This window comes from Adelges cooleyi, unplaced genomic scaffold (genome assembly GCF_023614345.1).
Source record: "Adelges cooleyi isolate 19-005CV unplaced genomic scaffold, UGA_ACOO_1.1 ACOO_flye_CR_arks_rails_tigmint_CR_PRNA_71, whole genome shotgun sequence".
Classification (NCBI taxonomy): domain Eukaryota; kingdom Metazoa; phylum Arthropoda; class Insecta; order Hemiptera; family Adelgidae; genus Adelges; species Adelges cooleyi.
The window spans coordinates 1-11,389 of NW_026096416.1; the positions used below are offsets into that span (position 1 = coordinate 1).

The 11,389-nt window shown below is 27.2% G+C and overlaps 1 long non-coding RNA gene across 1 annotated transcript; it reads left to right on the plus strand.

The window, feature by feature from the left end:
* Positions 1 to 3,928: 3,928 nt before the first annotated feature.
* LOC126845199 (uncharacterized) lies at positions 3,929 to 6,164 on the plus strand. The gene is made up of 3 exons (XR_007686733.1): positions 3,929 to 4,057; positions 4,763 to 4,877; positions 5,976 to 6,164. It is a non-coding gene; the product is annotated as an uncharacterized LOC126845199 (long non-coding RNA).
* The last annotated feature ends 5,225 nt before the right edge of the window (positions 6,165 to 11,389 follow it).

An 11,389-nucleotide genomic window follows, 5' to 3' on the forward strand; every position in this document is an offset into this window, starting at 1 on the left:
CATTCTCTCATTAACCACAACAATATTTAATTAATTATACTTTGAATTTGTCTACCCTATATAGATAACCGTGTTGTACTCGTTGTAAATTATAATTGAAGGGCACAGGGTAAAAACGGTAGTTGTGACATTATGAAAATTTTAGAGTATAGCAAAAACAAAGTTCGTGAATTGCTCTACCTCTTACATGAAAACAAAAAAATCACATTAAATGCCACTCTAATGATAAATGTATTTACTTAAATAATCTTTTGACATAAGTAAAAAAAATTATTGGCATAAATTGAAAAAAACTATTTAAAAAAAAAATGTTTATATTGTGACTATTACCGTTTTTCCCTGTGTCCTTCAATTGGTAAAGTATACATATTGAAAAACAAAAAATGTGTATTGAATACCAATTAGTAGCTACAAATGCGCGACTTTATTTGTAAACTAAATAAAAAAAAATTTTTTTTTTTTTATAAACTGAATAAAAACGTATTTCAAATAAGTAAGAACTCATTAATCTACCTCTCGGGAATCTGCAATTGGGATTTTTGTGCATTTATTCGTTAAGAAAATGACTGGTTTTTTTTATATGAGTCAGGCACTCTTGACGTATATGAAAACAGGAATCGTTTAACCATACGCGTTTAGGCGGTGCCAGTTCTTGTGTTCAAAACTTTAAAAAGTTCAGTTTAAGGCTCCTGGATACCGACCGTTTTTTAGCCAAAACACATAATTTTTGGTCCATCGCACAGACTGAACCAGTGATCCGATAATCAATCTAAAACCAGATATGAAGTCGTCATGATGTTTACTTGAGATCACTTTTTTCAATTTTTAAGTTTAACCCTTTCCAAATTTGATAAAATGTTCAAACGTGTTTTATGCGTAGTAGGAATAAGATATCAAAAATGTACGCTGATCGATCTCAAGTAAACTTCATGAAGAATTCAAATCTGTTTTCAGATTACTTATCCCTTATTTGATAAACTTGTTTGACCCGTTTAATACCTTTCATGTTATTGACTGGGCCATAGTTATCGATATACCATATATGATATTAATGATAGATGTCCAAAAAGTCCGGAAGAGTGTAAATAGAAATACTCGGTATTCGTACTTATATGTACCTAACCTAACCTAACCTAACCGCAATGGCAACGCATTTCAACACAAGCGTACAGCAACTTGAAAATGTAGCGGCATCAATTGGTATTCCAAACCTAGGTAACCATTAGACATTTTAATTTTTAATTTTATAAAAATTATTTATTGTTGATGCAAAGCTATGACCATTGATTATGTAATAGACATTCATAATCAATGCTATGACTTAGACCTTCCTTTCATATTATCAAGGGAACTCGACTAGAGCTTCGTTTTTTCTATTAGTACTGTTTGAGCAGAGCGATCAACATTATATGTTATTAATTAATAATAATAAAAATTATACTGTTACAATATTTAACGTTTAAGTTAAAATAATTGTGCGTGAGGGTAGATTATACGCCTTTTTATGTGGATACAACGCAACAGGTTTACATAGGTGTATATAGAATTTTTTAATTTTTTAAAATTAAAAACCCCTAATAAAAGTATATTTGCAAAATATATGCTCTGAACATGTGTGTGAGAATTTTTTTATTTCACTATATAAATATTGTACAATATTATTTTTTAATTAAATATATTTTATCCAATTTTAAGTAGTTAGTTGCTAATGATTTTAATTTCATATATATTATAACTTATAACCCACTCGCTTTTCCCCCGCATACAATTTTTGGAATAAATCATTTATATATTTACTTTCAAGTATAACTTAAATCATAAAAAATTTGGGAAAAAAGTATAAATTTACATTACAAATTAAATTCAACATATATGTATTAGCGTTGTATGTTATTTGATAAAACAATTATTGATTTAATACACTCGATAACAATATTTTTAAATAATAATTTAAGTATATTATAATGTATTTTCCCGGGTTTTGTTAATTAACAAAACGGTGTAAAATTACTCGTAACTATCATCTGAATAAAAGAAACTATAATTGTAAAAAATACAATAAAATATAAAAGTTGCTTAAAACGGCCAATTTTTTCTTGAATAAAGTATTAGGATATTCAAAAGTGAGTTAACAAAAAATATCTAATAGAACCAGAAAGAGTTTTTATTTGAATTTTTTACAATATGGTGTATTATTGTATAGTTTTGTCCCATAACTACTTTTCATTTTTTTTGGCGATCTGATATCGTTATTCAAAAAAATTAAGTATATGTTGAAATTTAAAATTAAATTTACTTTTTTGCGATATTTCAGACAATGTAACGTTGGAGCAGTTTAGGTCGCTTGCAATACAGGTTGTTCGTAATGGATGGAATACTGCAGAGAATATCTTACAAATGCCAACCCACACATGATCGTGCCCATTCAATAAGCTAACTGCTCCAAAAAATATTAACAGTTTGTTATAATTTGAACCTGGACTGAAACTAAATTAAGTATTTAACGCGTTCTTACGTCATAATTATTAAAAAACATTGAAATGTTTATTTTTTTTTAACATATTGAAATGTTGTATATTTTTATTAAAAGGGGTTGGCACTAATTTTAAAATGATAAAATATTAATATGGTAAACAGTTTACGTTATTACAGTCAATAATAATAAGTATAAAAAGTTATCGCAATGCCAGACTTAAAAACGCGCGTCAATTAAGTCCTATTCTATTTTTTTCAACAATTTTATAGAGATTCGTCAGATTTGTTTAAATTAACAATAAAAGATTATCCATGAGTATTATCCTATTCATATTTGGCTACTATATTTAAATTAAGAAAATTTAAACTAGTTTAATTTAATTTTGTTTAGACGGTGTTGATGAGATAATTATTATTATGGAAGTAATTACGTATAGCCTCACCTAACCTTGCATCTTCTAACACATATTTTACGCGCTGAAAAAAGTTATGTAACGCCGTTGTAATCCGTCCAGCGAAGATTTTGTTTAGGCTAGCTCTTCAAAATAAAATTTTGTCGATTGTATATTTTCTTGGTAATAAAAATAAAATTTGACGTTCACCGGATGGTCTTATTGGAGTTGGGGGTAGTTCTTCCAAAAAATGATAACGCGTGATAATAAATAAATGTTATATAACCTATAAAATGTGTAATACTACAGATAGTACCAACATCGATTTTACCAAAAACCCGCCAAGAGAAATTTCGTATTTTAATATCAAAAACATTGCCTTTAGTTAGGTTCTTATCTTTATTGAAAATTGTAGTTAGATATTTATCAATTCTCGAATTAATCGTATTCACTATACACGTAAAATTATATAATGTAAAATTCATAAAAAATTACATTATATAAGTGTATATACATAACTTATAAGTATATGTTATAATTTAATATTATTTGGTATAAAATAATAATAATTTTATTGAAATTTCCACACACATTATTTACTATGCATGCAAGCACAAAACAACAGAAGATATTAGTTTGAGGCCTAAAATAATAATGTTATTGGAAAACTTGTTTTGAAAAGACTATGTGCATATTATACAGTTAATCTTGAATAAGACATGAGGGATTTAACTGTACGATAGGGTACCCCATTTGGCATTAATTTGTTTTTAAAAAAATGCAAAATTTGAATATAAGATGGCAAGAAGTTCACTAAATATATTATGTCGCGCCTATATAATTTTGTCAGGTATTACCAGGAAGCCATACTTTCACATTTGTGCATTATGACCTCAATACTTTTATTTGATAAAAACAGTGTAAATAGACTTTTGCACCTATGCCACAGTTGGATACTTGTCGGAAACGTATTTGATATATTTATTTACTGTTTTGGATTTTATTTTTCATTTCCTTATAAAACTGGCCTTTATAAGCCTATAACTGTTGAGAGTAAAAGTAATAGTTTTATCACACTGTTAAACATCGGTTTATAATAGATAGATACAATGTACTTCAAAATCTCAATTATTTTGCTTCTAACTTGTTTGATGTTTGTCGAATCCACTGTAACACTAAATAATTCAGAAGTGAGTTTTAATAATTTGTTTTGACTAAAACTATTAGTTTAAAATGATTTCCTTCTAACATTAGGTGTACACGGTGTCCCACAGAGACATGAGAAATTTTGATTAGCTTTGGAAATTGTTCTCAATAAAATGGTTATCTTGAAATTTTCAAAAATGTAACGAAAAAAATAAAAAAAAATAATACAAACTATGGTGTTTATAACGCAAATGAATATAAATTATTTAAAAAAAATTCAGCAGAATAAAAACTGATTTCATTTGATATGTCTTTGTGGGACACCTGCACAGCAAGTGTTAAACATTATTTGTTTCTTAAATCATTTATTACACACGAAAAATGTGTAATCATTTTTAGCCTCATCACTGTCCGATTTAATATAGGTACTAATATTTTTTATTTTTATTTTAAAAGTCTTTAAGTCTGTTGGGTATAGTTTTGCATAACTCTTGTCTTAGTGATTTCCATTAAACTAAATAATATTTGTGGAGTACACATATCTTCTATTACAATTACAACAGTTTCTAAATTAGTTAAAAAACAAAAGTTTTTTAGATTTGATTTTTTCCAGAATCAGGAAATTATAATACATAGTACATAATAATACATATACAAACTGTTTGATTGTTAATTGCATATTGTTCTCTAGTCTGCAAAAAAATGTTTGTGAATGAAATTTATTAAATAAGTAAAAAAAAACTTTTCAGTTGTTACACCGTTCTTGGGCAAATATCAGGACTAGATCCGCAATGGCAACGCATTTCAACATAAGCGTACAGCAACTTGAAAATTTAGCGGCAACAAATAATATTCCAAACCTAGGTAACCATTAGACATTTTAATTTTTAATTTTATAAAAATTATTTATTGTTGATGCAAAGCTATGACCATTGATTATGTAATAGACATTCATAATCAATGCTATGACTTAGACCTTCCTCTCATATTATCAAGGGAACTCGACTAGAGCTTCCGTTTTTCTATTAGTACTGTTTGAGCAGAGCGATCAACATTGTATGTTATTAATTAATAATAATAATAATTATACTGTTACAATATTTAACGTTTAAGTTAAAATAATTGTGTGTGAGGGTAGATTATACGCCTTTTTATGTAGATACAACGCAACAGGTTTACATAGGTGTATATAGAATTTTTTGAATTTTTTTTAATTAAAAACCTCTAATAAAAGTATATTTGCAAAATATATGCTCTGAACATGTGTGTGAGAATTTTTTATTTCACTATATAAATATTGTACAATATTATTTTTTAATTAAATATATTTTATCCTATTTTAAGTAGTTAGTTGCTAATGATTTTAATTTCATATATATTATAACTTATAACCCACTCGCTTTTCCACCGCATACAATTTTTGGAATAAATCATTTATATATTTACTTTCAAGTATAACTTAAATCATAAAAAATTTGGGAAAAAAGTATAAATTTACATTACAAATTAAATTCAACATATATGTATTAGCGTTGTATGTTATTTGATAAAACAATTATTGATTTAATACACTCGATAACAATATTTTTAAATAATAATTTAAGTATATTACATTGTATTTTCCCGGGTTTTGTTAATTAACAAAACGGTGTAAAATTACTCGTAACTATCATCTGAATAAAAGAAACTAAAATTGTAAAAAATACAATAAAATATAAAAGTTGCTTAAAACGGCCAATTTTTTCTTGAATAAAGTATTAGGATATTCAAAAGTGAGTTAACAAAAAATATCTAATAGAACCAGAAAGAGTTTTTATTTGAATTTTTTACAATATGGTGTATTGTTGTATAGTTTTGTCCCATAACTACTTTTCATTTTTTTGGCGATCTGATATCGTTATCCAAAAAAATTAAGTATATGTTGAAATTTTAAATTAAATTTACTTTTTTGCGATATTTCAGACCATGTATCGTTGGAGCAGTTTAGGACGCTTGCAATACTGGTTGTTCGTAATGGATGGAATACTGTAGAGAATATCTTACAAATGCCAACCCACACATGATCGTGCCCATTCAATAAGCTGACTGCTCCAAAAATATTAACGGTTTGTTATAATTTGAACCTGGACCAAATTGTAATATACAACTCAAAAATATACAACTTAAATATAAAAAAAATACCTTGATTTTTTGTCTCATATGAGAAATACATTTTCTTCTTCTTCTCCTTCACGATCTTCCATATCAACTTCACGCATACCAACAATTCTTATATCATTCTCAATCGCATCAAACCCCTTTTTTCCCTTTCCATCTTTCCTCTTACGTTTATTTTCATCTCACTGTATTCTATCAAAGTAACTATCTTAGGACTTAGGCTATTTGTGAGTCGTGAGAAGCACTACTTTGTTCATAAAGTGTGTACATAGTTTCTCATAAATCGTCCAATAATAATAGTTGTCAATAAAAAAAAACTATTTTACCATCAAGTTATTATAATGCAGTTAGATTAGATTAGCAACACTGTTATCTATTATCAGTTAAGTTAAGTTAGACTAGCTAGACTGATATTGAACTTGCCTTAAGTATTATTCTTATAAAGAATATCAATCATTATATACTATCTACAGACGCAGATGACAGTGTTATCGACGGGCGTCAATATTATTGTTAAACAGGAATGCTACTGTTTTAAACACCGAACAAATAGTTACGAGTAATTTTACACCGTTTTGTTAATTAACAAAACCCGGGAAAATACAATGTAATATACTTAAATTATTATTTAAAAATATTGTTATCGAGTGTATTAAATCAATAATTGTTTTATCAAATAACATACAACGCTAATACATATATGTTGAATTTAATTTGTAATGTAAATTTATACTTTTTTCCCAAATTTTTTATGATTTAAGTTATACTTGAAAGTAAATATATAAATGATTTATTCCAAAAATTGTATGCGGTGGAAAAGCGAGTGGGTTATAAGTTATAATATATATGAAATTAAAATCATTAGCAACTAACTACTTAAAATAGGATAAAATATATTTAATTAAAAAATAATATTGTACAATATTTATATAGTGAAATAAAAAATTCTCACACACATGTTCAGAGCATATATTTTGCAAATATACTTTTATTAGAGGTTTTTAATTAAAAAAAATTCAAAAAATTCTATATACACCTATGTAAACCTGTTGCGTTGTATCTACATAAAAAGGCGTATAATCTACCCTCACACACAATTATTTTAACTTAAACGTTAAATATTGTAACAGTATAATTATTATTATTATTAATTAATAACATACAATGTTGATCGCTCTGCTCAAACAGTACTAATAGAAAAACGGAAGCTCTAGTCGAGTTCCCTTGATAATATGAGAGGAAGGTCTAAGTCATAGCATTGATTATGAATGTCTATTACATAATCAATGGTCATAGCTTTGCATCAACAATAAATAATTTTTATAAAATTAAAAATTAAAATGTCTAATGGTTACCTAGGTTTGGAATATTATTTGTTGCCGCTAAATTTTCAAGTTGCTGTACGCTTATGTTGAAATGCGTTGCCATTGCGGATCTAGTCCTGATATTTGCCCAAGAACGGTGTAACAACTGAAAAGTTTTTTTTTACTTATTTAATAAATTTCATTCACAAACATTTTTTTGCAGACTAGAGAACAATATGCAATTAACAATCAAACAGTTTGTATATGTATTATTATGTACTATGTATTATAATTTCCTGATTCTGGAAAAAATCAAATCTAAAAAACTTTTGTTTTTTAACTAATTTAGAAACTGTTGTAATTGTAATAGAAGATATGTGTACTCCACAAATATTATTTAGTTTAATGGAAATCACTAAGACAAGAGTTATGCAAAACTATACCCAACAGACTTAAAGACTTTTAAAATAAAAATAAAAAATATTAGTACCTATATTAAATCGGACAGTGATGAGGCTAAAAATGATTACACATTTTTCGTGTGTAATAAATGATTTAAGAAACAAATAATGTTTAACACTTGCTGTGCAGGTGTCCCACAAAGACATATCAAATGAAATCAGTTTTTATTCTGCTGAATTTTTTTTAAATAATTTATATTCATTTGCGTTATAAACACCATAGTTTGTATTATTTTTTTTTATTTTTTTCGTTACATTTTTGAAAATTTCAAGATAACCATTTTATTGAGAACAATTTCCAAAGCTAATCAAAATTTCTCATGTCTCTGTGGGACACCGTGTACACCTAATGTTAGAAGGAAATCATTTTAAACTAATAGTTTTAGTCAAAACAAATTATTAAAACTCACTTCTGAATTATTTAGTGTTACAGTGGATTCGACAAACATCAAACAAGTTAGAAGCAAAATAATTGAGATTTTGAAGTACATTGTATCTATCTATTATAAACCGATGTTTAACAGTGTGATAAAACTATTACTTTTACTCTCAACAGTTATAGGCTTATAAAGGCCAGTTTTATAAGGAAATGAAAAATAAAATCCAAAACAGTAAATAAATATATCAAATACGTTTCCGACAAGTATCCAACTGTGGCATAGGTGCAAAAGTCTATTTACACTGTTTTTATCAAATAAAAGTATTGAGGTCATAATGCACAAATGTGAAAGTATGGCTTCCTGGTAATACCTGACAAAATTATATAGGCGCGACATAATATATTTAGTGAACTTCTTGCCATCTTATATTCAAATTTTGCATTTTTTTAAAAACAAATTAATGCCAAATGGGGTACCCTATCGTACAGTTAAATCCCTCATGTCTTATTCAAGATTAACTGTATAATATGCACATAGTCTTTTCAAAACAAGTTTTCCAATAACATTATTATTTTAGGCCTCAAACTAATATCTTCTGTTGTTTTGTGCTTGCATGCATAGTAAATAATGTGTGTGTCTATTATGTCTATTGATAGTTACCCGGATATTTTCCGGCAAAAATACTGTATGATTTCTATCGATATTTTGTTTGTTTTGTATGCTTTGAATTTCTAGTAAATAACCGTCTTCCGTATTAACAAACCGCCTGTGTACCCGGCTTCGCCCAGGAAAAGAAAAACAATTGGAACAATATTTTTTATTTGCTAAGTTATACCACGACCTAGAATAGATTGCAAAAATAAAGCCATCCTTCATATGAGTATTAAAATGTTGAATTTACTAATAGGTAAAATAACCACAACAATATTTAATTAATTATACTTTGAATTTGTCTACCCTATATAGATAACCGTGTTGTACTCGTTGTAAATTATAATTGAAGGGCACAGGGTAAAAACGGTAGTTGTGACATTATGAAAATTTTAGAGTATAGCAAAAACAAAGTTCGTGAATTGCTCTACCTCTTACATGAAAACAAAAAAATCACATTAAATGCCACTCTAATGATAAATGTATTTACTTAAATAATCTTTTGACATAAGTAAAAAAAATTATTGGCATAAATTGAAAAAAACTATTTAAAAAAAAAATGTTTATATTGTGACTATTACCGTTTTTCCCTGTGTCCTTCAATTGGTAAAGTATACATATTGAAAAACAAAAAATGTGTATTGAATACCAATTAGTAGCTACAAATGCGCGACTTTATTTGTAAACTAAATAAAAAAAAATTTTTTTTTTTTTATAAACTGAATAAAAACGTATTTCAAATAAGTAAGAACTCATTAATCTACCTCTCGGGAATCTGCAATTGGGATTTTTGTGCATTTATTCGTTAAGAAAATGACTGGTTTTTTTTATATGAGTCAGGCACTCTTGACGTATATGAAAACAGGAATCGTTTAACCATACGCGTTTAGGCGGTGCCAGTTCTTGTGTTCAAAACTTTAAAAAGTTCAGTTTAAGGCTCCTGGATACCGACCGTTTTTTAGCCAAAACACATAATTTTTGGTCCATCGCACAGACTGAACCAGTGATCCGATAATCAATCTAAAACCAGATATGAAGTCGTCATGATGTTTACTTGAGATCACTTTTTTCAATTTTTAAGTTTAACCCTTTCCAAATTTGATAAAATGTTCAAACGTGTTTTATGCGTAGTAGGAATAAGATATCAAAAATGTACGCTGATCGATCTCAAGTAAACTTCATGAAGAATTCAAATCTGTTTTCAGATTACTTATCCCTTATTTGATAAACTTGTTTGACCCGTTTAATACCTTTCATGTTATTGACTGGGCCATAGTTATCGATATACCATATATGATATTAATGATAGATGTCCAAAAAGTCCGGAAGAGTGTAAATAGAAATACTCGGTATTCGTACTTATATGTACAATAAGTCTAATGAAATAGTACAAATAATAGTACAAACAAGCTATAGTACTTTGCTGCACGTCATGCATTTACGTGTGTTTACACACTGTGCTGGTTTTATATAAGGTTAATACAAATTAAAATGGAAAGTTTTCCTAAAAAGAAGCGATTATCAAAAATAAGAAAAAACAAATAAAATATTAAATCACTCCTCAAATGGAAAAATTATAAAAACTCAATAAGTCAAAATAAGTATCAATTACGATTATTTCTTACTAATTTTAAATTCGTACATAGGAAAATTCTGATGCTTCGACGTCGCAGAGCGAGTCTTGTGAAAATGAGTAGCAAGAAAGCAGTAATGATCAAAGGTTTGACATTACATGTTACTATATTTTTCTGTGATTTTATTTATAATTAAGTAAAATTAATTTAAATAATATTTTATAAATGGATAAAGTGGAAGTATTCGTACATTCCGTATTCACTAATAAAAATAATCAATATAAATTTGGAAGTAATTCTACTATTTTTAAAAAAGTTATGAAGCATCGTAATTATAAGTTGAAAAATGTGTACAATTTTTTGGTATTTTTCTCGATTTTGAAAAAGAAGGAAAGACTTTTTTAAGTTTTGGTCCAATAAAGTATATTTCAGGTACGATTTATAATCTATACAGTTGCATACTCGAAGAAATTGGTTCAGCGGTATCGTGTGCCAACAGTTAACAAAACTAATTAAAAAATAAAAAATAATATGAAAAATTAAAGTATCTTCGGCCATCAAAAAAAGATTAAAAATCAGTGTCATACATAAAATGATCTTCTTTCTTTTTGCTTTCTGAAAAACAATTTTGATTTTTTTTTGTTATAGAAAAACACTAAAGTTGAGTCTAAAAAGTTGGTTTTTTCGTGTTGCCTAAATTTAAAAATATTCCAATGTTAGTGTATCGATAGTTACAAGCAGGGTTTAAAACCAAATGGACAGATTAATAATAAAAACAAATTTATAAAACGTTCAAATTAAAATACTGAGAATACCTACGTACAGTAAATAAAAAATTCCAAATAGATG